General features: G+C 49.4%; 1 pseudogene; it reads left to right on the top strand.

The window, feature by feature from the left end:
* Window positions 1-11,778: 11,778 nt before the first annotated feature.
* On the top strand, window positions 11,779-19,260 carry LOC144167860 (uncharacterized; annotated as a pseudogene).
* The last annotated feature ends 7,583 nt before the right edge of the window (window positions 19,261-26,843 follow it).

Here is a 26,843-nt window from a genome sequence, read left to right as displayed (position 1 = left end):
GTTTTCGTCGAAATGATCTAGCACGGCAGGTTTCGCAGGCGTTGTTGCAGCTCGCAGAATGCTTTTTCCTGGGTGTTTCCTCAGCTGAAAGTGGTGCAATCTTTCGTCAAGCGCGTGAGAAGCTCTGCAATGTGTGCGAAGTGTGAGACGAAGCACCGGTAGTATGCGCGCAGCCTGAGAAATCTTCGCACGCCCTTCTTCTCTTTTAGTCTTGGGAAGTTCGCCATGGCTGACGTTTTTGCCGGGTCAGGTAGGGCACCTGTGGCGTTGACGACGTGGCTCAAAAATCTGAGTTTCTCGTACGCGAAACAGCATATTTCAGGCTTGAGCGTTAAGCCCTACGTACGAATGACCTCGTGTACAGAATCCTGCCTGAAAGGGACCCAGAAGCCTTTTGTAAAAGTTACAAAGTGCCTTTATTGTCGCAAAGTACCAATGTAGCGATGCAATGCCGTTGGAATTATTGAGCTACATTCATTATTAGCTGCGCCAGAAGCAATTAGGCGCTTCTCTCCCCCCTTGCAGATCCATTCCTCCTCCCTCTCTGCTTATTTCAAAGCAGCTGGAAACACTGGGAATAGCCATGTGACATACCGATGCACGACTTCCGTAAGTTCCGCTCTCCGCTAGCTACATTCCTGCGCCTGGGCATGCGTCATTCGCTGCAGACCCGCCTTTGCCTAGGGATCGCGCAGCAAGGAGGAAGAGTAACCGGAAGCCAATGGCAGTGACTTTGCCGCCGACCAACGATCGGCCGAATCAGGGGGGCGCCTCGCCGCTGCGTCAGCCGCGGTCGGCGTTGCGTCAGCCGTGGTCGGCTCGTTGCGGCGGCGCGCTCATCGGCTGAGAAAGGTGATCTTCAAAAATTGTTTACAAATTATCCGTAGAACGTATAGGGCTCACTAGGCTCACAAATCCCCCCTTATATGTTCTACCACCTGAATGCATTTGATTGCCACCTTCACAAAGCTTTTCTAGGTCCCTTTAAAAGGTGTTCGTCAAAAGTCCGGGCGAACACCACAACGTCGTCGAGGTATACGAGGCAGGTGTGGTGCTACCTCAGGCCAGCTAGCACAGTGTCCATGACTTTTTGAAACGTTGCTGGCGCCGTGTACAGCCCAAACGGCATCACCTTGCACTCGTGTAGGCCATCCGGGGTTATATATGAAGTCTTCCATCGATCTCTATCGCCCCCCTCAATTTGGCGGTATCCGGTCTTCATATCCATTATCGAGAAGTACTTCGCATGGCAGAGGTGGTCGAAGGCGTCGTTGATTCGTAGCAGGGGGTACACGTTCTTTTTGGTGATTTTGTCCAGTCGCCAGTAGTCGACGCAGAACCTTAAAGTGCCGTGTTTTTTCATCACGATTACGACCGATGCATCCCAGTGGCTTTTCGATGTCTGTTTAATGTCGTCGCTGAGCATGTCGTCGACTTGAGTACGGATGGCTTCCCGCGTGTGTAAAGAGACGTGGTACGGTGACGGTCTGCTAGGTCGGGCTCCACCTTCTTTTATTATCTGGTGCTTTGCTAGAGGTGTCTGAGGTAGTTTTGAGTTCGACAAAAAAAAACTCCCTGTAGCGACGCTGCAAAGCCAATAATTTGGTCCGTTGTGCTTGCGGTAACACCGGATTCGCGTCGATGGGATTCGGAAGCGCTTGAAGGTATGTTCGGGTGCGCGTTCAAATTCGGCAACCGCTACCATGTCACTTGCTTGCGTTTCTTTGAAGAACGCAATTGTAGCGCCCTTGTTTAAATGGTGGTACTCGTCGGTTAAATAAGTGACCAAAACATGGGATTGGCGCTGCTTAAACTGGGCAATGCGTCTTTCGACAGAGACAGTGCTGCCTAGAGGGAACCTGTGATCGCTCTCTACTTTAGCATCGACGTCAGAAACCGCATTCTCACAGTAGACGGTGATCATAAAACTTGCGCGGGGTGGCACGTTGACATGATCGTGTGCCATCCTTACAGCAGCGTGGTGTTCGCTGTGTCGCGGATTTTTAATTTGCCGCCAACATGGACAATGATGATGATTTAGAAACGCCGAGAATGAAGTGGCGCGTTTGCACGCACGCGGAATGGTACAGGCAATCGCATGAGTTCGGAACGCTGCACTCGGACTACCGTGCACGGCTTTGCGTCGCTTTCTTCACGGCGCCATTAAACGCTGAAGAATGGCTTTCCCTTTTCGTAACATTGTTTCCGAAACCCGGGCACCAAGCCAGCGTTGCGGCGAACCTTCTCCTGACGAGCTGGGTACGCCTTTCTTCAGCTACGACCGGCACGGAACGGATCAAGAACAAGCGCGCGTCACTGCGGGCTATGAACACGAAGATCGTCGGTGAGGTAGACTAGCTACTGCAGTCTCAGCAGTTGAACCTTTCCGCCCTTCGTGGGTTTGACGGGCGTCTTCGAGCGAGCAACGCAGCATTGGCCGCACTTAACGCCGAGCTTGAGCTCGCCTGAGCGACGAACAAGCAGCGGAAGACTACGCTTCGGTCATGGAGTATGACAACGCAGTGACCAGCGCGCTGACGTTACTCGAGCGACACTACAGACTGCTCCTCCATTGGATGACGCCAGCGGAGGCCGCCATGCTGCGACGGCTACCAGACAGGCCATACGACCTACTCGTGAGTTGGGAGCCCGTCTTCCGAAGCTAGAACTGTTGCGCTTCGACGGAGCGATACCACGGTGGCAACCTTTTTGGGACATGTTCGGACATTCCGTTCACGAGAATCCCTGGCTGTCCAATATTGGCCGCTTTCATTGCTTGCTTTCGCTTCTTGACGGAGCTGCTGCTGAAGCCGCTGCTGGCCTGCAAGTGACAGAGTCGTGCTATCAAGATTCTGTTGATATTTTGAAGAATCGTCCTGCAGAACTAACTCCTTTTCCCAGTCATTCATACCGCGTACATCACAAGAATGGAACCACCTACCCGCACTGACTGCAACAATTTTTGACCACCAACTTTTTAAAACTGCTTTATCTAACATTGTATAATCGTTATCATTGAAGTAGATTGCATTTTCCTGGTTTTGTTTCTGTTTATTATTTATCTGCTCTGTTTTGTAATATGTTTGTAACTATTGTAACCCACTCCCCTCTCTAATGCCTCTGGCCCTGAGGGTACCTAAATAAGTAAATAAATAAATCGCTTTTGAATCGCTTTTTGAAGAAGATATTTTGAAGAAGATTTTGAAGATATTTTGAAGAATTGCTTTAGAAGAATCGCTTCCAAAGTGATAGAGCAGAAGCACTTTGAAAATCTACTGAAGCTCCGGCCTATCGATTCAGCCAGCAACGTGCCCGAAAGGCAGCAGCCTCCTGTGTGTTCTCCGCACGGACGCGCACGCGAATTAAGACTTCTCTTGCCCGTTTTGGCGGTTCGGGGGGTAGACACAGTTGGCCTTATAAACACGCCGAACTCGCATCCCGATGAAGATGCATTACCGAAGTTTGAAGAGTCTACGGCTGACAACAGCAAGAATGCCCTTTCGAGACCCTATAGGTTACCTCGACCCACACTACAAATGAAAAAGCGATTAGGGCAACCGACAAGGCCGAACGACAATACCAGAAGGATGAATCCACATAAAAAGTGAAGCTTACGTTTTGTCTAGGCCATGCCCCCTACATGCCACACCGCGATGTCATCGTAGAGGCTTCAAGAACCACTCGTCTTCTTGACGCTTTTCACGCATTCTCAGATGCTGTTACAACGTCGTCCTGGAACTACATCCTCGAAGAAGCTTCATCCTTAACCAGTAACCATAAAAACGAAACGAATGTCAAGGCGACATTAGAAGAAACATGTCCGGTACAACTGTCCAAAGATCATCGCTCTAACAACCCCATTTACAGCGGTCATACACAACTTACTCACCGTGGAGTCAGCGTTACTATCGTGAAAAGACGCCATTGTCCCAGTGTAGTTCGAGGCCGACCATGTGAAAGACAGCCCTCTGGTGTTGTGAAGTGGGTGCAGTTTTCAAGCTGCAAAATGCTCACGCCACAGAACTACGAAACTGACAATCCTGGTGACGTTTTGAAAACTGGACAATATCGCGATTGTTAAATACCGTCAGGCTAGTACAACTGTTGTGACTGTGCTCTTGTTAAATATTCGAGTAAGCATTTGGTTGGCGCTGAGGGTGTTGCGGATTTTTTAATTTACTGACAACATGGACAATGATGATGATTTAGAAACGCCGAGAACGAAGTGGCGCGTTTGCACACACGGGGAGGGGGAGAGGCACGCGCATGAGTTCGGAACGCTGCGCTTGGACTACCGTGCATAAACGCCAATAAACGCTGAAGAACGGCTTTCTCTTTTAGTAAGACGCTGTTCGGTTCCGGCGGTGGAAAAAGTTGTCGTCTTGCTCTGCTGATCGATTATTGCACCGTTGCCCGTCAAAAAGTCCTTTCCAAGAAATACGTCACGGGAGAAGTTAGGCAAAATAACGGACGCAGCAGGGTAGGCCGTGCCATCTATGGTGACGCGGGATGTGCACGTTCCAATTGGCGTCAAGAGGTCGCCTCCTGCTGTGCGTATGTAAGGACCGTCCCATCTGGTCATAACTTTCATTAGCTTAGACGCAAATTGTCCGCTAACTACTGAGTAGTCGGCTCCCGTGTCTATGAGGGCGACTACATCAAAGTCGTCGATGGACAGCTGAGCGTCCGACGCCGCCTTCTTCGAATTCCGGGTGTTTCATGGCGTGGTATCTTTGGTTGTACGTGTTCAAGGTCGGGCACTATGCGTCGTCGTCTTCGTCGTACTCTCAGCGGCAGGTTCGGTCACGTCGGGTACGCGTCGAGCCGTTTTGATGTCGTCGTATTCGGGAGTCACGCCAGGGTTAGATCGGGTTGTCGAGCTGAGGGCATGGCGTGAATCATGGTCTTCAGCGAGTCGCAGCGTCTTTGGAGGGTTTTCGTTTTTCCGCGATCGTGCAACTTTACCTCCAGAGTTGCTGCTTTTAGTTTTCCCGCGTGGGCTGGCGATCTTTCACGTGAGAAGTCAGCAGTGCTACGGCGGTTCAGCGACTGGTGCGGGTAGGGCGACGCTGAACGGCTGATGCGGACTGGTCCTCGGTTGGTGTTGGATAAGTATTCTTGTATCTCAGTCCGGCGCTGGCCGGGTAGGCGGCATTGCGCGTCGACGGATAACCCTCGCAAACCGACCCTCTTGTAGGGACAGCGACTGTAAATATGGTCGGCCTCTCCTCAGTGGTTGCAAAGCAGACGATTATCGGGGGTACGCCATACTTCTATCGGGGGTACGCCATACTTCAAGTAGGCCATTGCTTGTGGCTCGCGGGGTGCTTCCGATGGCGTAGAAATCCCCTGTGCGTGTTCCACTTCTCGGATCACGTCGGTCAGGGAGGCGACTTGGGGTTGCGGCGTGGTTGCGAAAAGCCTCCCCAGTTCTTCGCCAACGACTGCGAGGATTGTTTCCGGTAAGTATTCCGTCGCAAATCTAGGGGCGTTGACGGGGTTCACCAAAAAGGCGTTGAGTGGTCGATCGTAAGGCCTCGTACGTATGCTCAGGGCCCTCTCAATCATCGAAGCCTTGTTCATGAACTCAGCGACAGTTTTGGGGGGTTGCGAATGAGTCCAGCGAAGAGCTCTTGTTTAACTCCCGGCATCAGAAAGCGCACCTTCTTCTCTTTTGACATTGCGGGGTCAGCTCGTCAGAACAGCATCCTCATTTCCTCAACGAAAACAACAACACCTTCGTTGGGGTGTTGGATTCGCGTCTGCGACAACAGCTCAGCACGTTCTTTCCGCACGACAGCTGGGAACTTTTTCAAAAATTCCGCTTTGAACATGGTACATGATGTTAGCGCGCTCTCGTGATTTTCAAACCAGACTTGAGCCGAGTCTCCGAGGTAAAAAATTGGCCGCGTATCTGCTCCTTTCGTTGCAAATGCCGTCAAAAGACGATAGTCTTTATCGGCTTTTGCGAAGTAAATGCCTCTCTTCGCTTTCCCGCTCACCTCTCATGTTGTTCCTGTTGCGTCGCGCTCTTCCCAAGGTAAAGAGGCCAAATGTTTGCTTAAATCATTTTAAGTTTCCCGCGTTCGACTGCTCCAAACCGGGTGTCTCGATGCGAATGCTGCCGTACGGCGAAGACGCGCGTTAATCGAGGCACTCTGCTTCGACGTTTATAGAACCGCGTTTCCCTACTCCACGTGCGTTGCAAGCAGAACGTGGAACCTATCTAGTGGAACCTTGCGTAACTGTTGCCGGTTGATTACTTAAAATGGCGCCAGAAGCTGTAGTGGCGCGGGCGACAGCAGGCGACGGCGGAGTGAATTCTTTTTCTGCAGTTGATGAAGTATTTAATTTCGCGAAATTCAAGCATGTTTGATTTTTTTATAAAGGAACACTGCAAATATAACTTCTGTATTGATTTGTTGTCTCATATTTGCGCAATGTCTTGTTTTTCTTCAACAATGTTGACAAGAATGAACATTACACCGGACATAGACGGGTAGATTTAGCTGTGACGATATAAGACTATTGCGCAGGCATTGTTTTGCTTTGGCCGGGTGGCTGAATCGAGTCACAGACAGACAGACGGACAGACATACAGACATACAGCCAGACCAAAATTTCTGGGTTTAAGTAGCCCAAGAAAGACTATCGTATTTAAAAAAAATTCCCCCGCACCTCCCCGAAGGGAATCGTGCAGAAATGCGAATGCATTGGGTGCACCGATGAGTGTGTTGCGAGAAATGGCGTAATTAATGACGAGAGTGTGAACGTAATCATTTATTCATCAGAACCTGTTTGTGTTATCGTTGTACCTGACGGCCACAATCACTGCCTTGTGATCTCTAAAGTGCACGGTCAAAGGGTCTTTGAGAAGCATACGCGCGTCACAGTTTCGCGTAAAGACCAGATCAATGCAACTCCCGTGAACGGTCGCCAGACGAGGGTTGTCGTCACAGACCGCGATGATGGCGTCACCGTTCTCATCACCTCCTCTTCCAAACTCGTTCCAAACAATCCGAAGCGCGTTCAAACGACTAGACTCCTTCTTGATGTTCCCGAGCGCGTAACGCGTTCGGCATTACGCGCTCTTCGCTTCGCAGACTTGTCTTCTTCATCTTCTCCAACCGATGATGATGACGTGGAAGCAACTGCAGTGACGTCACCGCCAGGGAGAGGCGTAATGCTCACGTTGCATTGTGTGAACCCCCGACTAAGAAATGCATTCGCATTTACGACGACGACGACGACGAAGGCACAACTACGAGGCGCGCGCTCACGTGCGCTCGCGCTGGAGGAATGCAGGCGCACGCCGGCCAACGGAGCAAGACAACCCCCGGCTAATAAATGCATTCGCATTTAAAAACTTGCCTCAGGGTTTCTTCATCATCCCATCGGGTGAAAATTCGGACGCGCTCCAGCGTCTCCTTACCAGGGTATCCTCGGAATGATGGGGTCTCCCGCGGTTGCAGCAGAACGACGGGAGGATTGACTTGGTTGACCTTGGTGCTGGTGGCGACGTCTTCCTTCTTCACTTTCTCCGGTAGTAGACCAAGCTCAAGTTGGAGGCCTTGCTGTCGGCGGCTGGTACGAGTGGGACTTGCTTGGGGTTTTGGGTGCATGCACCCTGTACCTCTATCAGATGCCGCGAAGTCAAAGACTACGCAGCTGTCTTCAAGGCAAACAAGTTTATTGGAGCAGAGTTGTGCTCCCCTTACAACTCAAAGAATATACAGGCGGCGAAGCAGCAGTCAACAAAGTGACGTGTGCAAGCGAGTGTCGGTGAGTCGAATCCCAGCGCGTCTGCTCTGCAGGCTTTTTATCTTTCGGCGCGCGTGGTTCTGGAACCGTCGATTTACATCCATAACATTATAGATCACGGAATATTATTCTAGGCTATTGAAGTAGGGCGAAACAGTCTCCTTATCTGAAAGAGATAGCCCGTGCGGCATAAAAATGAAGAACGGGACACGCGCTTTGTTTGGGACACAAATAACAGAGCCGGGCGCGGCGGAGCAGTGAAAACAAACAGTAAATAAACAAACCCATACATGGTTCGCGGCAATATAGACACTGGCTGCCGTTTCATGCTATTGAGACAAAAAAGTTTACGGAGCTTTCACTGGCGGTGCGAAAAGGTAGTTTTTCAAGCTCATTGTTGCTCTCGCGACTCAAACTCGCTCCTCGACTCGCTCGAGCTCTGATAATAATAGAGCAGACTATCAATTCAAGCTACTCATATAAAAAAATTACGCAGGTTGCACTGCTGGCGCGAAAAGGTAGCTTTTCAAGCTTTTTGTTGCTCTCGCGGGCTCAAACTCGCTCCTAGACTGGCTGCAGCTCTGATAATACCCAAGTAGTGCCACTTGTTGCGCACGCGAATGCGGTCCCAGAACTGTTCGACGTCATCGAACGTCCTGTGTTCTAGGCAGTCGTGAATCTCTTCGTAGAGGTACTTCAGCTTTTGAATGTGCTTGCTGTCGTGTTTGTCTCCTCCTTCGTCGTCTAAATCTTCTTCGTCGGGTAAATTTTGCTGCTGACCATCGCGCACGGTGTCGGATGGAGAGACTTCGGCTTACGCGCCTGAACCAGCTATATCTGCGGAAACTGGAAGTCCTCCCGTTGTTTATGGCAAAGCAGAGAAATACGGGCACTACCTTCTACCCGAGCCATGACCAAGTAGTGGCGAAACATGTTACGCGACGGGAGGACGGAAGACACGCACCATGACACATGAAGTAATGACTTAATGGGCGGCCGTATTAGCACGAGCACTCGTAGTGTGTGCTTTTCTGTTCGTCGTCTTCTTGTACATCCGGTGGACATGGCACAGTACTTTTAAATGAGTATTGAAATGAAAATTGGCTGCTTTGAAATGAATATTGGTATGCTCACAGCACCATATAAGCCACAATTAACTTATTTGTGTGGGCCACTGCAGTGTCCAATCACGCGTCCGTGCCAAACATTCGATTTAAAGAAAAACTGGGATATCAATGGTACACCGACTGCTTTACCCGTCTGAAACGTAACATCTGCACACACAATCAACATAAATTATTGTCCCCGAGCATTGCCAAGAAAGTTGCCAAATCATTGTTGTAACATGGGTACTTCACGAAACATTTTGATATCGGATATGGACATCGAAGAAGTGGGTTAAGGCCAATGGTTAATCAGCATACCTCTGTATTGGCGAGCAATCTATCTGCTTGCTGCGGAAACGGGATGTAGATAATTAGCAGAAGCAGATCAAAATATTACTAGCTAGTAGTTTTCAACAATGCATACATGCGCCATGTGGCTGAATGGCACTGCAGGAGCATATACGGGCAGTACAATAGGAGCAAAATGCATTAAGCCTATAATGCTCATCATAAACAGAAGAGGGCATTGATTGAACATTCATTACTTTTTCTACCTTCCTTTGAAAGTAGTGCAGTCACTAAATATAGATAGTTTCTAGGTTTCTAAAAAAAAGATATTGGAAAGAGGCATACTTTGGCTCGAAGGCCGCGGGATCTTTACAGGGATTTATGGTGTTCAGCCATGCAGGAGAAAACAGACGAGAATTTTCTCTCATAATAACTTTTATTCAGCGCTCAACTTTATTAAGCACTCATTCACCAGCATTTTGTACATCGCATTACCACAATGAAGTTGCACTGAATAACGAATGTATTTACGGCTTACGTACGTTTCGGACTCGTTTAGCAACTGTATACAGCCCCATCGGGTGGATGAAGTGACTGTGTCACGTGAAGTAAGCTCTTTGTTCAAGGGAAAGCCCACAACAGCTACTTGCCTGTATTACATGTTGTCTGGAATGTTGAAGCAGTGCAATCGGTAAGTTAAAAAGTAGTTAGAGTGGAAACGTACCAGGGGCCACGGCAGTAAACCGCCGCAAAGCAAAATAAGCAACATTAAAGCCATTCCACTCAATGTAAAAGCTTTCGGAAGTGCATAGCGGTGATTTTGCCATAATGAGCGGTGGCGCCGTTATAAGCTCACTGCTACCACCCATCACGATCTTCACCGCCCTCTCTCACTCCTTTCTTGATGAATATGCAATTCAAATTTCCCGCCTTCGCAGTGCCCGCGCGTGCCCTGCCTGAAACTGCACCCGCAATAGTTCTGTTCTTTTTGTGCTTGCTTAAATTTCGTGTGCTGAAGCTGTTTTGCGTCATTTCGAACGCGTAATTTTTAGCTGCGAAGCATCTCATGCTTGGGCTGTGTCCCTCCCTCCCTCGTCGTTGTCCGCCGTTCGCACCCCCACTGCGCATGCCTGGCCAGGCACCGCTGATGATGATTGTGGCAGAATGCCCCTAGGGGTTGGCCATCCAAACAATCCATCAGGAGATAGCTTCGCGTGCAACCACCGTCGTCATCTTTACGTAAGGGAACACTGAGTAGTATGCGAGGCATTCCTCCTCTCCTCTCCGACGCTCCTCTCCTCTCCTGGATTGCGCAACGAATGGCAACACCTGCGGCTCCGCGCGCGATAATGCGAAGCAGTTTAGGTTTAGAGACGCGACGGTGGCCGCTGCATACTCCGCTGGGGGCGCCACTGTAGCTCCGCGGTATAAATGAAGCGCGCGCGCGCTCCGCTGCCCTCATTCTCCTCCCGCAACGCCGCGATCGAACTGAAAACTAATGGGAACTTGAGTCGGCCCCATAGCTGCTTCGCATATACTCAGGGTTCCCCTACGGGAAGATGGTGAATTTTTTTTCTTGCGCTGCTGGAGCCTTTTCGAACGCCTAATTATTTCGAACGTTATTTCGAACGCATAATTATTTGTTCTTGGGCGGCTGGAGACTTTTTGTGGCATTGGGAACGCGCATTTTTTTTGTTGGGTGGCGGCAACCTTTCTGCGTCATTTCGAATGCGCCATCTCTTTCTTCTGCGGCTGCTTTTTTCGGTCACTATCGTAAAAAACAACCCGAGAGCGTTTCTAACTAACTGAACGGGAGCGCACAGGTTACATGCACAGATTTTGCCTGAAATGTACCTTCATTTTTATTTACGCTAAACAGCGGGAAGATGCATCACAAACGCCAGCAGCTCACGAGGTTCGAACGGTTATGACTATTTAAACCACCTGGTATTCGAAGCCTCAGCTTGACTCCCGACGACGGTACACCAGGCTCTACTTGGGTCCGTTACTCGCTGCACCCCCTGATTCCGGCAGTCGCTTGACGTCGTCCATTGGCGAGCAACGACGACAAAGCAACCTCGTAAAGTGCTCTGCACTCGAAAGATCTTATGGCGTTCGCTTTTTTTAAGGCGCCTCAACGCCGACAAAACGCCTGGGTTACTGCATCACATACCGAGAAGACGTTGGTATGTTCCGCATTTTCCTTCCGAATATGGTTACGAGTGAATTACACAAAGTGGAATACATAATAGACCACCACTTAACAAATAAAACGGTAACCTCAACAAACAAAATAAATGCGGGACAAGGTCAAGAAATAGAGCAACTTCACCTTGCGGAGTGTGGCTCCTCGGGATATTGGCCTAAGGGCAGCCGCCACTGAAGGCGACGGCGAACAGCTGATTTCCCGTGCAGTGTCTGCAAGAAGTCCTTCCCGCCGGTTTCCGCACAAATTGTGCAACACCCCCTCATTGCTCCGAATGAGCGACTGACATGACCAACAAACAGTGAAGCGTAAAGTTATACAGACAGGATACTCTTCGCAAGTCCTAAATCACACTCATTAGCGCTTATCGCAGTACTAGCGTGTCGCGGTCAGTTGCTTTCTCGCTACGCCTGCGGCATGGCAGCGGCGGAACATAAAGGAAACATGCCGACATCAGAGGGCAGCAGCAGCGTGGCGGCCCCAACGCCGCCTTCTCTGCTGCCCGTGGATGATTTTGAGGCACGTGACGGCGTCCAGCGAAGGTGATCGTGCGCGGCGAATGGAAATCAAAGGTGCAACTCTGGTCCCACAGGGATTTACGTGGGACCCACCAGTTGGATGAGTAGTTGCTGTGAGATGGCGTAAGAGCTGAGCAACGCAGCTTCCCATTGCTCTTGAGTCCTGATGCTGAATGATCAATCAGGTGAGTGAGGTTTCGGTGGGCATGCCCATATGATGTGTTATAGAGTAGCTTTGTCTGCGAACCACTTCCATCTGTAGGAATATGTGCCTGGGAAATATCGGTTGTAGAGAACGGGGTTCGGGAAGGTGCTTGAGTGTGTTTGTGTCCACGCAACCGGCTTCCATCTGTTGAGGGAAGAGCGTGGTGCACGGAACTTGAGGCGGCTTAGCCTGCAGTGGTGGGTAATCTCCCTCTACGTAACCAGCCTGTCTCTGCTCCCCGTGAACTTAGTCTCTGTCGAGGTCAGCCTGATTGCCGAAATCTCGGTCTCTCTCGTGAACCAGTTCATCCCTGGCAGGTACGAGTGTGCTGGTGTCAATTCAAGGCCAGCAGGCCTGTATCTGCTGCCAATACAGGCCTAAAGAGTTTTGGCCGCTGGCGGGGATACGCTTCCCGGCAGGAAGTTTATGATAGCTGTCTGGGAGACAAACACAATAATGCGTTATTTTCCACAGTTGTCTATGAGCTAGTAGTTTGCTCGAAAAACTTAATGATCTGATTTGTATATAGATGGACCAAGATAACATTGTGCTTACCCTCTCCGTCGATATACAGAAGGCTTTGACACACTTAATCCTCAATTGTTACTATATAAATATTACAAATTTGAGTGAAAAGGTTTGTAGCCCCGAAAACGCGGTAACGAGAATAAACAACCAAAAGGCGCCATTCCCGAACTAATAATCACCACTCCACCTTTCAGTATAACGTCCTGGAAAGGGGCGGGAAGCGGGCTCAAATCCCGTCAACGGCGGCCGCTAATCTGATGGAGACAAAAAGTGAACTCGCCCATGTGTTGGAGACTTTGGCGCACGTTAAAGATCCCCAGGTAATCAAAATTACTTCGGCGCCCTCCACTGTGGCGCGCCTCATCGACTGCGAAGCGCTGGCGCATTAAACCTCATAATCAGTCAAATTTGGAAAGCGGACCAGAATGCAATGTGTGACGTGATGTAGGAATGACATATAACCACAGTTCTTTCTCAATAATAAATTTTAGGTGGAATAGCCACCTTGTCTGTCTTGTTCGCTTCTTCTCGTGTCCACAATTTTTCTTGGTAATTTTTCGGCGCTTCTGCGTGTGTGCGCGCGAAAGCACAGGTTGAAATCGAGGTTTCACCTATCCATCGATACTTACCCTGGGGAGCACCGGCGTAACAGAGAACACCTTGGGTTCGTAACGTGTTTCGGCGTTTGACGTGGACCTTTTCGTGTTCCGCCACGGTGAAACACGGCAAACACATGATCCAGCCAGATTTACTAGTGCTCTCAATGGTTATTGTGGAATAGATTCCTTCGCCACTGGGATAGTCAGTGGGCCATCATGGCTTGAATAAGAGTGGGAAACGGTGACAGAGTCGCAGCTTCCTCCAGCTCAGTGTGATGAAACAGAAGAGCTGGTGTTTTCTTGTAACCGTAAAAAATGTAATAGCAAAACGCGGCAGCGAACATTTTTGTCGTAGTATAACCGACCACTGCTTTAGAACCATTATTATTTCACGCTAAGTGTGTTTAATATCAAACATAAAATAAACTCATAGTTATATTCAATTTATCTTTGGTCCAAGCCAGACTTTGTTGTGCTTCACAGTCAGTCCGTGTGAAGCTTTCGTTTAGACTCGCTTCGTGGGGAATTGAGGACACGCTCACTTTTACAACCACTAATACTTGCCCGACTAGATTGTGCTTCTACATAAAGTCTCTTTATGTGGTTGGAAATAAAGAATAAGCTGGGCGCAGGCAGGGTGCGATAGCTATAAAGAAGAAAACGAAGCTGCGCCCACTGCCTCGCTGAGAGAGTGTTCCATGACCACCACGAGAACCGGACGTGTGGGGCCTGAGTTCAGTGCTTGATCTGCCATACACCTTTTCGTTTCGGAGAAGACACATATGAATAGGTTTTTGAAGGGGTGGCTGTGGGCCCATTTGAAGACAGTGGTGGTGAGGTGGGAGTGCGGTCTTGCGGGAGTTGAAGACAAGTTGGATTTGGGACTCCATTATTGTAGGCATACGTATTCGTGCTTGAATGTGGTCTAGACGCTGTTCAAATGGAGAGGTACTCGGCAAGAAGCATTCACCGGTGACTGCAGCTGACCCGTAGCGCTACAATACTCGTGCTATACCGTTGTCCATCGAGAATTGTGTTATGAGTGTGAGGGCTGGGGTACCGACTGAGTGAGGGCTTATCAGAACTGAAGGGTCCTTTTGAGGGGGGGTCAATGTGAGATATTGTGTGAAATTGGGAGAAAACCAGATGGGGTGGTGGAGATCCGCCTTCAAGGCTTGGAAACGAAGAAAGTGCGGAGCTGCATAATTACGAATGTACTTTTATACTGTTTCTTCAACTGCCTATACGCATGTTACGTGTTAGCACCGAGAGGTTATCCCGTTAAAACAGAGCAGCAGTGTTAAGGTATTGCTTAGAAATAATGGGCGTTCAACCAAAAAAAAGTATACAGAAAACGTCGTGACGCCTGGTGAGTACTGTGCATGTCTTCTAGGGCGTACAGCCATAAACACCTGGCTTGGGTATAGTGTCTTTGAATAGTGTTTCGTAGGATGACTGCACGTCACGTGGTTTACGTAATTTTCCTGTTAAGGATGCGAAATCAGACGTACAATAAGTGTTAAAGTTAGTCTCACGATGTAGAGAGACATTTTGTTTGGTTTTACGTCACTTTGAGCAGCCACCGAAACCACTCACGACTTCCGTCGCAAAAATGGTAATTTCATCTGAAGTAAGCTTAGGGCCCCGACACATGATGTCTGTTTTCAAGGGCGTTAAGCAAAAATAATTCTTTCAGCTGCAATAAAGACTTAGCCTTTTTTTTCAATTTCGTCGTACTTCGAAACGCACATATATAGGGCACTGAATTCTTCTCCCTAAGCTAGCCTCAGAGTTCTTGATCTGGTGTCAAGAGAGGGCTCAACGCTAGGAGGCGGGAAGACTACCGTCGAAGGTTTTCATCCGCTCGAAAGCAGAGTGAAGCCTTGTCGCAACGGACTCGCCCAGGAACAAAACGCGTTTCGTTTTGTCGACGTCTACGTTTCGGCGCGACCAATCTCTCGCTTCAATTTCGGCCCGTCCACCCGTATCGCTCAGCCTTCGTGTATTATTACACTAAAGAATCGCATTAGTTAGAAAAGATGATGGGCTTTTGTAGCGAAATGCGGTGTACAGCGCCGAAGGGGACCGAAAAAAGGCTTAGTCGTGCCCAAAATCTTTTTCATCTTCCCGGCCTGTAATAGCTAGACGGCGTGAGAAGGCTGTGTATCCTGTCTCAATACTGCATGTTTTTCCTCCTTGCAAGGGAAGAAGACTCCGAAATTCAATAGCAGAATGTTCTTTCGAAAGGAAAGAACATACATTGATTAAAGCTTGAGTTTTGGCCGTTTGTTTGCATGATATATCAGTGAAAATAGGGCTGGGACGGTGACGAAAGAAAGAGACCGTCGGGCGCTAACAACTGCGCGTATTTTTGCGGTTGGCAATATGTAGAGAAAAGGACGAGTGAAGTCGCCACCATAAGACAAGAAAGAATTAATTGGGGGAAAATAGGAAATAAAAGTATATAAAAAAGATTAACAGTACATAGAACTAGAAAATGATGCGCAGAACGCTGTAGGCCACACCACTCCGACACTACAATCACTGGCAAGCGCCGTCAATGTATTCCAGTTTCTTCTGTAGCAGCGCCTCACACAAGGCCGACTGAACTGAGTTTCACCCCTCTTCGCTATCATGTAAGCCCCAAATACCTCACGCGTGCGCGAAAGCATTTGTGCATGACTACTTTATTCTATCTTCTTTATGGTTGCGTCGTCCTGCATGCTTTTTCTATATATTGCAGACCGCAATAAATATACGCTCTCGTTAGTCGGCGTCTGTACGGTCTCTTTCTATCGCCGCCACATGTCGGCTGTTTGCTCCAAAAAAATATTACACCAGCTCCCCGAAGGGAACTATGTGGTGATGCAAAGGATCTCGGAGTTCCCTTTATTTTCACTTATGTTGGCTACACACATCACGTGAACGTTTTTGGAACTCCGAGGCAGCTGTGTCCGAAGCTCCGGTCCAAGAACTCGCGCTTGAAGCGTTAGTCGGCGCCGACCGTCGCGCTGGCGGCGGCTTTCGCTGCGTAATCGCGTTGACGAGCGGCATCCGGGTCCGCTTGGCGACATTGGCGTTTCGAAGCGGCTTCTCGTTCTCGAAGCGAGGAATCCGCTGCGCGGCGTCGACGTTTCGAAGCGCTGTCGCGTTGCCGAACACCATCTGGATCCGCTGCTCCGCGTCGACGTTTCGAAGCGCTGTCGCGTTGCCGAACCGCATCCGGATCCCTTTGGCGACGTTGGCGCGTCGAAGCGGCTTTGCGTTCTCCAAGCGCGAGATCCGCTTGTCGACGCTGGCGTTTACGTCAACCATCAGGACCTCTCCTCTGTGCAGCCTTGTCTTCAGAGGTGCTCGCGGTTCTGGTAGTGGACTGGTTGCCGCTGGTTGAAGCTGTGCCAGCCAGTTCGCTGCCAGTATTGTTGGCGTCCATTCAGCTCATCGGACGGCGCAGCGTGTCTCAACCGAAGCAGCAACTCAGGGAGCGTCGCGCGGACCGGGTTTATTATATAGAGCAGATGGAGTGGAGAGAAGGAGATGAGAGAGGACACGCGCATGCGCGCTTAGCGCGCAGCTGGCGTGGAGAGGGGTAGTGGAGGAGCAGCGCGCGCGCTATCGCACAGCTGGTGGGGAGAGGGGAAGAGGTGCGGACAACGGACGGACGCAGGACATAGCCCCGAGCAAGAGATGCTTCGTATCTAATATCGACTATACGCGCTGAATTGTATAATGAAGAAAGGGCCCCCTAGTGGAAACAAACAAAAGACCAGCGCTGCTGTAGACCTTCTTCCATATAATACTTCAACGCTATTCTAAGTTGCGACGCAAGGCTTGTATGAGTTTCTAGCAATATTAGGAGTGAAGAACACGATTATACGAAGTGAAAATAAAACAGAAGGGGTGTTTCTGCGCACAAGTTTTCATCTGACGGCCCCGGAGTAAATGTGCCGATACACTGTTTTTCTCTTCTGATTTTTGTTCACTCATTCATTCATACTCGAAGTCGTTTGTGCGTTCAAGAATTCTTTTTTTAACAAGTCAAACACTTACAAGAACACGGGCTAAACGCTAAATTACCGGACGTGGTCCCTCGACCTCTGTAGTTACAAAGGCGTTTCTATATAGCGTAAAGAAAACAAAACCTTATTCAATTTCATCCAATGCGTTTCTTCACAAGTTTACTCTTTAAAGCAAATCAGTGAAGGTAAGACACCAAGCTATGCAGTTTTTATGTTACAACCGATGAATTTATGTGCACTATCGAAATTACTCTGTGATCGGTAACATGAACGATATTAACCACAAAACTGTCCCAGTGCCAGCATCACAAATCATAAAATACAACATGAATTGCTGTAGCGCAAACATGGTAACTTCAATACCTTGTAGAAAGTTCTCTTTACTTGATTTTTAGGAAACCATGACGTCTATGTATTTGTACGTGTCTAATACAAAATTGTGATATTGAAGCCTTAACTTTCGTTCTTTCCGGCGTTAGCCTCTGTTTCTGACCAGTTCGTTATGAGTAATCGTAATCTCTATAGACTAGGCTTGTTGAGTACACCCTGACGACCCGCGCTCCACAACAACGCTCCATAGCAGCAAAGAAGCTGGTACAAATGGACGAATTCAGCGAATGGCGAGGCCCAGTTGTCTGTTTGCGTAAAAAAACAGTTTGCGCAGGCGCAACACCGGAAGGCGTGCATTTGCGCTGTTTTGCGTACGCAGGTGCTATTTGCACACCGGTCCTTGTCAGTCGCTCATTTAAACATGCTTCTTTGCTAGAAGTGGCGCAGCTCACCTGCGGTCATTTCTGAGAGAGTGGCGAAGCAATATCAAGTGATAAGGCAAGCGAGTTTTTATATGGCGTGTTTTAAAAACGCAGGTGAGTTTCTGGGTATTTATACCACAGTTTTCTGAGAATCTCTTTTCCCATGAGCCTTGTTGGCGGATGTGGTGATAGCGCCTATGCCGCGTATCGTGTGCTTGTGTTATCTGCTGCTTTCGCCCCGACGCGCCACGTGCAGTTGGTACGTGACGTCACTGGTCACATGTGTGTTTGTTATATATGTGCGCTGGTGGCATGGAATAAAGGTTGCCATTATCTCGCCCGCATCGTCGGCGGCTCTGTCCCTTTACCGGTTCTTGCGGCAGCCCGGTTGTGCTCGGCCTACTTCTAGGCCACAACACGACATGGTGTCAGAAGATGGCGTCTTCTGATATTTAAGGGGCGTTGCACCAATCTTCAAGCGCCGCCGCGTCATAAGACAATGGAGTCAAGCCATTCCACGGCATGTTCGCTGTTCCAGCTTCGCCAACGTTTGACTTCGACCGGACCATCCGAATGGCCTTCTTGGATCCAGCTTTTCGACGACTACCGCTTTGCCTCGGGCTTAAACAAGCGAAGTGAAGAAGCACAAGTCCGGACTCTGCTTTATATGGTGCGAAGGCAAGCCAGAGAAGTCTTCTAAACTTTCGCTTTATCTGCAGAGCAACAGAAGCAGTACGAAGTCGTCAAAAAGAAGTTTGACAACCACTTCGTGTCCGCACGGAACCTAGTTGATGAGAGCGCATGTTTTCACCGACGCATTCAACAACCTGGTGAATCAGTCGACCAATTAATTACTGCGTTGCACACTCTGGCGGAACTGTGCGACTACCAGGAAAAGGAACGCATGATCCGCGACAGGTTTGTCGTAGGCCTTAGTGATGCGAAGCTCTCCGAGTCGCTACAAATGGATGCAAATTTGACACTCGCCAGTGCTTTGGCAAAACCTTGCTTGAAGGAGACCGTCCAACGACAGCAGCAGCAGCTGCGAGAAACCAGCGACGAACCTTCTGCAGCGGCAGCCAGCAACCTGGAGAGAGATAAAAACTTTGCAGTGGTGTGTCGGACAAAGGCTGGAGGCGACCGAAAGAAGGTACAACTTCTTATCTCCGTATGGACAAGCGGGCGTATTTTGTCGGCGTGGTGCACGGGGAGCACTCTAATTCTCTGTATGCTCAGGTCGTCATAAACGACACTCCGGTGTTCGCTAAACTGGACTAGGGTGCAGAAGTTTCCGTGGTACCCTCAAGGTTTCCTGGATTGCCTACCAGGTTAGACAAGTGCGACATAACCTTAACAGGGCCCGCGAATGAGCCACTCCATGTTCTCGGAAAGTTTGTTGCCAATATCCAGTAGAAAAAACGCACGGTCTGACAATGTGTGTACGTTGTCTCACCCTAACGCTAAATACTTTTGAGTCTCCCAGCGCTCGAAGCTTATTAAGTTCGCTGAGTCGGTCAGTTGCGTGTAAGCCATCGAGGCTTCCCACCCGTAGCTTTCCAGTTCCCTAGGAGCTATGAAAGGGGAATACAATATTCGACTGGAGCCGAACGCGATCCCCTTTGCAATTCAGGCTGAGCGTCGCGTTGCCTTGCCCTTGCGGGACCGAGTTAAGCAGGAGCTGAAGCGTATGGAGCGGGATGATATAATCCACAAGGTAGACGAACCTACAGAATGGCGCGCGGGTATTGTACCAGTACTCAAACCGTCTGGAGATGTTCGTATTTGCGTTGGCTTGACGCAATTAAATAAAAGTGTACTTCGCGAGCGCTATGGGTTGCCAACGGTAGAGGATAGCCTCGGTCTGTTAAGTGGGGAATCTGTGTTTGCAAAGCTAGACGCTAACTCTGGTTTTTATCAGATCAAGTTGTCGCCCGAAAGCCAGTTTTTAACTGCATTCATAACGTCATTTGGGCGATACCGTTTTCAGAGACTACCGTTTGGGATAACGTCAGCACCTGCATTTTTTCCAAAGAAAATGTCGCAGATTCTTGAAGGAATCCCAGGTGTGGTAAACATGATCGATGATGTGGTCATTTATGGCTGCGACAAGGCTCAACATGATGAGCGTCTGTGTCTAACTTTAGACCGCCTCACGAGTGCTGGAGTTACGCTAAACAAAGAAAAGTGTTGTTTTGGAGTAACCGAGATAAAGTTTCTTGGTTGTGTGATAAGTCGAGACCAGCCCGTTCGCCATGGCATGGTAGGGACTAGTGCGGAGGAGCTTGATTGGCAGCAGGCGGCTGACTTCTCGCATCAACTCTGAAGTGAAGCTGGCTCCTTGATCGGTGACGCTCTCCTTGGGGATACCGATGCGAGAGAACATTTCCATGAGGGCCTCTGCGACATGTGCTGAATCAATCACTGGGAGAGCTACGGCGTCCGGGTATCGGGCCGCGAAATCGATGAGCGTCAGCACGTATCGGTTTCCTTTCTGCGACTTGGGGCAGAATGGGCCAACTACGTCAACAGCAACCCGTTCAAACGGCGTCCTGATAAGCGGTGTGCTGACCAAGGGCGCATCACCGACTCTTCCCTTTAGCGTTGTTCGTTGACACAGGTCACAGGATTTAACAAAGTGGTTTACATCTCCGTGTATGTCAGGCCAGTAAAACTGTTGCAGGATACAATCGGTCGTTATTCGGATGCCCTGGGGGCCCGCCATGATACTCTCATGTGCCACTCGGAGGATGGGTTCCCCCAGGTTCTTAGGAACGACAACTTGCTTAAACTTCCTGCCCATGGCAAGGTGGTATTCCCGGTACAGGAGGTTGTTGGACTAAAAGAACGAGTAACTTTGTCCTTTATCAGACGAAAAATAATTTCCTAACTTCCGGAAGCAGCTGCGGAGGGTCGGGTCTCAACGAACTCTTGCCTTGTGATGTCGGCGCAGATGAATTTAGGTACCGGTAAAGGTTTAACCCCGGCCCGATCCGTCTTGGCAACAGCCGACACTAAAACATCTTCAGGTAGCTTTGGGGCTGTTGTGGCCAGTGCTGCGCTGGTGGCATCTTCGGTTTTGTGCTCCCAATCAGGATCTGGCATGTGAGGTTCCCTCACACCTTGGATGTTCCCGAGCACGAGGTCGTAAATTGGCTGATCCATACAAGCAGCAGTAATCTCGCCCACAAAGTAGGGGGTTTGGACGTAGATGTTTGCCTCTAGGAGTTGCTTAACTGTTCCATCGAGTAGAAGTACCCGCGTGGTTTTTCCCGTTAGGTGGTTCTCGCCGACCAAGTCACGTCGGACAATGGCGGTGTTACTGCCAGTGTCCCGAAGAACGGTGACAGGATTTCCCAGTAGTCGGCCTTCGACGACCGCCATTCCTTTCACTACGAAGGCAGACTGTTGCTCAACGATGCCACGAAGACACTTGTAAGTTGGGGACACTTCGTGTCCCCAAGGTACAAGTTGACATCGGCGATTTCGGTGCGCTGCTGTGGCGTTTTCCGGGGCTCAGTAATAGCACAAGCAGCAACCTGCTCTTTTCCACTGCACTGATTCCTGCAGTTTTCAGTTTAATGACCGGGACGACCACAGGTAGCGCATCGTGCCTGTTCTCTAGTGGAGTTACGGCAGTCTTGAGCACCGTGTCCTGTGCGGTTCCACACAAAACATCTCGTCTCGGTGGCGCTTTCTTTTGGGCGTCTGCCGCGACTTTAGTTGTATCCCGGCCGTCATCGGAGACCTTCCCGAGGGTTCGACAGGTTTTGCGCTTCTAAGAAACGATCCGTCGTATCGGCTAGGTCGTTCAGCGTTTTTCACTCACGTTCTTTCAAGAAAATCACGAGTTTAGGATGGCAGCAGCGGATGAATTGTTCCCCGATTATATGGTCACCGAGAGCCTCGAACGTTTTCTGAATGTTCGCCATCTCTATCCAATGGTCAAAATAACCGGTTAGTCTCGCTGCAAGCTGTTTTCCTGTTTCAACATCCTCCGCCCGCGCTTTCCTGAATTTTTTCTGATAGTCTTGGGCCGTACACCGGAAACGCTGAAACAACGCCTTTTTTTACTTTTCCTTAGTCAAGAGAGTCTTCTGCGGTCATTCGGCCAATAATGGTAAGCGCCTCTCCACTTAAGCACATGCTTACAGCAAGAGCCCATTTGTCTTGCGGCCATTGCTGCCCTGTTGCTACGCGTTAAACTCGTCGCAAGTACGCGTGCAAGTCGTCGCGCTTGTCGTCAAGCAGAGGAAGCAATTTCTGCGGGTGGATCGTATTCATGGCTTCAAGAGCTTCATTTCCGCGGCGGATTTCGATGGGTTTGCACCGCCCTCTTGGAGTCGGATTCGTAAAAGTAGCAGTTCTTTCTCTATTTCCGCGGCTTCTTTTGCCCCTTCTGCTGCAGCTTCCTTATCCCGTTCCGTGGCTTCTTTTGCCCTTTCTGCAGCTTCTTCCTCCCTTTCCGCGGCTTCTTTTGCCCTTTCTGCAGCTTCCTTATCCCTTTCCGCGGCTTCTCGGCTAGCTTCCCTCTCAGCAGCCCTTGCGGCAAGCTGCTCAGCACGTTCGCTCTCTACCCAAGCCCTAAGCTCTTGACTCGAGAGCCCCAGCTGAGTTCCGGCAGCAATTAACTTCTCAATATCCATGCTTTCCTGCTAACGTTACAGGTGCGTTCGCGGCTTAGCGACTCCTTTCAGCGGATGTTAAGTATCCTGGCAGGCTCGCCACTTTTCGTCATGAATGGGCCTAGGACCAGCTAGAAAGTCACGAGTCGGTAACTAATACGTGCGCAAGTAGGGCTAGCTTTATGCATGGAAGGTGAGAGCAGAAGTTCAGAGAAAGTAGCGGAAACACACAGCGGAAACGAGACCAAAGTAAACAGCGTTAAATGCGGTAACAGGCTAAAACACTGTTCGTTAAATTGAGCAAGAGAGGAAACGTCCTACATAGTTCAGCCTGCGCAGCAGTCCCACGAGGTCTCCTCATGAAGTGCGTGGGATCAGCCGAGGCACCACGGCGCGGCTTGCTTGCTGAGGAGTCTCACGCCACGTCGGGTCCGGACACAGGACAGCGTCCGGACGTCAGGGCTCGTGCACAGTGGTTGACGGCTCGATGGCCCAGCGGCGGTTGTGAGGCGGTGTTTCCCCAAACCGCGCTCTCTGGCCCAGCGCGTCACCAGATCCAGGCACGGGCCAGCAGACAGACTTCGGTAGCCGGGCCAGCGGCCGACGGCTCTCCGGCGACAGCAGCGGTTGAGACTCTGGCTTCTAGCTCCAAGCGATCACAGGGCCGCGCGCACTCGTTAGCGCGTCAAATGCGTCCGCTGAACCCTTGCCGATTCGATTCTTCTCCATACGCATACTCACAGATTCGTACGAGGCCCTCACAGCTTTGCGATCATATGATTCGACCCACCCTGTCGTCCACGAAATTCTATTTCAAATTCAACTCCTCAAACGGAACAACACCAACATCCGCGTCGACTGGGTACCTGGCCACGAACCATTTTCTTCAGGCAACCAGGCGGCTCATATGGCCGCTCAGGAGAGTTCCCCCTCTTATCCTCCACTGGTGCCTGGCGTAAGGCCGTCGCGGTCCCCCTCTCCCTCCCCAGCGATGCGTATTCACCAGCACAAGAAGGACCGACGCACACGTTAAAAGCCCTAACTCCAGCTGGCTACCTCAGCCGCCTACCTCCTATTCCTCGCTAAGGCGAAATTTTTATTAACAAATATATTGCAAATTCAGCGTACACACCTGAAACACTTCGCAAGTGGTATACCCCTCACCTGCCCCCTCGATGTCCTTACTGCCGTACCACAACTCCATCAGACCTCACACACCTAGTTTGGTGGTGCCCAGCTTTCGCCACGCACCGTACACTGTAAACGCAAACTAGCCGGAAATGGAGTTTTAATCAAGTAATGTGCCCTGGAAAGTACCTATAGCAAAAAATGTACTCCCTAGGCATGATCTAAAAATGTGGACGAACCTCCATGGTAGTACCGTTGCCCATCTGTGTAGCAAAAGGGAGGATTTAGAACGACGTAACACCATTTGTGAGATGGCGTTCGGTTCCTTGTAAACTACCACGTCCACAATAAACTCCCCATCGGAGGTAATCATCTCAAGCGGGCGGTCGCCATGTTAGTCTTGTGTTGCTTCCGTGTATCAGCACTTCAACCGTGGCCTAATGCCAATTAGAACGAGTAAGCAGGACGCGACGGTTGCATACAGCTACAAAACCGATACCGTACGTATACCCGTATAGATGCTTCAACCAGCGCGATCACAGGCAGACAGCGCGGCCGTCTTGTTTCAATCTGTTTATTTTGGCGATAGGTGTTGTCAAACTCTGCTGCTAACGAAGAGACAGTTCTCGCCGTTGCAAACAATTGCAATGTTCATCTGTTTCGCTTGCTTGCGCATATATAGACGATTTAAATTCTCGTGCCAGCGCGCCAACGCACCCGACTGCAGCGACTCAACTTGCCCTGGCGGCACGACTTGCTGCCCGGATGTAAACAACCATGACAACCAATGCAGCGCGGCCGGTGACTTGGTGCGGCCGGAGCTTCAAGCGCCTCGCCTTGGGCCATCATTTTTTCTTATTTGAGAAGGACTAGTAGTGCCATTTGGTGGAAGGATTTTTATGTGCCCCTGTCACACGAGGAACGGCCGCTAACAGCATTTGGATACGGCGACAGCTGTGGACAGCTCGCTGGTAAGTGGTCTGTCATCAGTCAATGCGTTTGTCAAACGTTTGGATAGGGTTAACTGCGAAATACCCGTGCCGCACACAGCACGTACACGCACGGACAAAGAAAAAAGCGCTCACTCGTTTTATTTTACTTGTTTGTGGGTTTTGGGGTATGCATTCGCATTCTTTTGTAAGCCGGTTTGTAACAGGGCATTCGAGATAAAATCGCTTGTCGCGCGCGGCGTCGTTTCAAAGCAACGTGACGGTTACTTCATGCTGGCGAAAATCAGCGCAGTCAGACGCAAGCGGGAAGGAACGTAGAGAGGTCGAGAAAGAGGGCGCTCATATTTAAAAGAAAGCGTAATGCAAGACGAGAAAAGGAACGCAACCCGCCTGCATTTCTCCGAACTTCAGGACAGAGCCGCACACGGGTACGTTGCCACAAACTCGAGCGTACGACGTCTAAGAGTACCGTATATTTTTTTTCATTTTTTATTGTACAGGGCCTAATTCTTGTTAAGTCGTCCAATTCATTCAGTTCAGTTCTATTTGCCCCTAGAAAACGCTGGACTTTGTCGAACGAAGCGGCGGTAATGCGACCACTAGCCGGCAAGAAAATACCAAAATAAAAACTCCGCTGCTCAGCTTTCACCGAAGCTCAGTTCTGTCGAGGGGGCGAGCGTAGCTTTGCCAGTGCTAAGGCGTGTCGATGATTCTAGAAGGGAGAAAGGCAAGTGGTGCGTTCGTCGGCGGCGGGCGCGTTGCGGGTTGTGCCCTTTATCTCCGCGAAGTGCGCAGTTATAAAAAAGAGACTCGCGCCGAAGCAAGTTAGCTACGTTTGGGCGTCGTTCACAGGTAGCCGAATCGCCTCCGACAGCGGTGCATCGTCTGGCCTGGTAGGTGAATATTGTGGGACTCTGTCTCTCATATGCATCGAACTGTTCGTGTTCTTTTTAGTTACCTGCTCTACTTTGTAATATCTATTTGTCAACGCTCCTGATTGTACGTTTTGTATTTGAACTGTGGCTGGCATTTGTATTCATTCTAAGTTACCTCTTACGTTCCTGTCCTCGTGCTTGTACCGTGTTTTGCCTGTCGTTGTGTTGTTTTCGTTCAAGGCTCTGACTCATTCTTACCGCTCTGGTCGGTAAGAATGAGTATTGAAATGAGTAAGAATTTTACGTGTGGGGCATTTTTTTTTCTTTTTTGCTTTTTCAGGCAGATGTTCCTTTGACTCCCTGCCTGCATTCCGTGAACGCGTAAGTTGGCCTCCACATCGATGGCCAGCGTGTCTCGACTGCATCATCTTTACTGGGAGGACTGTGTAGTCTGTTTGCATCGTTCTGGGTTTTGAACATTCAGTATCCCAAGAAGGCACACAGAGCTCTGACGTTTGTTGAACATGCCATTTCGGACCTTGCCAGCACCAAACCACGTGTGAAGGATTTAGAACTAATTAACTTTTATCGCATCAATATCGCTCACTAATATAATTTTTGTTTTCAATCCTGTAATCATTGGATAGTAGTCAAAAAGAATTCCGTATTATGTTTCTGACTTTTTCTTTTTTCTTTTTTTACTGAAAAGAGGATATTTGATGGGCCGTTCTGTATGCTGATAATACAGCTATCTTTTAGTGAAGCAATAATTTTAACAAATTAATTTAAGTTGAAACAATTATCTAAATAATGTTGGCAACAGGTGCGAAATGAATCAACTAAAAATTATCCGAAAAACATGAATTTCATGGCTTTTTGTTCTCACTCTAAAGAAGCTGTCGCGATAGCACCCATTCTGTTCTATATCATTGCAATTAACCCGTCAGACTCGGTCACTTTTCTTGGCGCATTTGTGTCTTTATCAAAACGCACTGGTATTTTGTGCAGCATATTTTTCGTTCTTTATATTACTCATTCATCCATAGCCATCTCACTGCTGTCTGTCTCCTGCATCATTTATCTCTTGTGCCTTTACCACCTACAAAGTGCTCGTTACCTTTCAGTATCAAATCTCTGCACAGCTCTCGCTCATTTCACCACCAATTTAAAAATTGTTTTGTTGTTGTAAACCACTGCAACCATTTTTTTCTTCACTTTGTGTACTGAGTACTGATGCGTACTGAGAAGTTCTGATAAATACTGACGCGTTCTAGATCCTCTAGTAT

The sequence above is a fragment of the Haemaphysalis longicornis genome, unplaced genomic scaffold (genome assembly GCF_048455015.1).
Source record: "Haemaphysalis longicornis isolate Haplotype H1 unplaced genomic scaffold, Haemaphysalis longicornis Haplotype H1 scaffold_2, whole genome shotgun sequence".
Classification (NCBI taxonomy): Eukaryota; Metazoa; Arthropoda; class Arachnida; order Ixodida; family Ixodidae; genus Haemaphysalis; species Haemaphysalis longicornis.
This window is presented reverse-complemented; position numbering and strand designations above follow the sequence as displayed.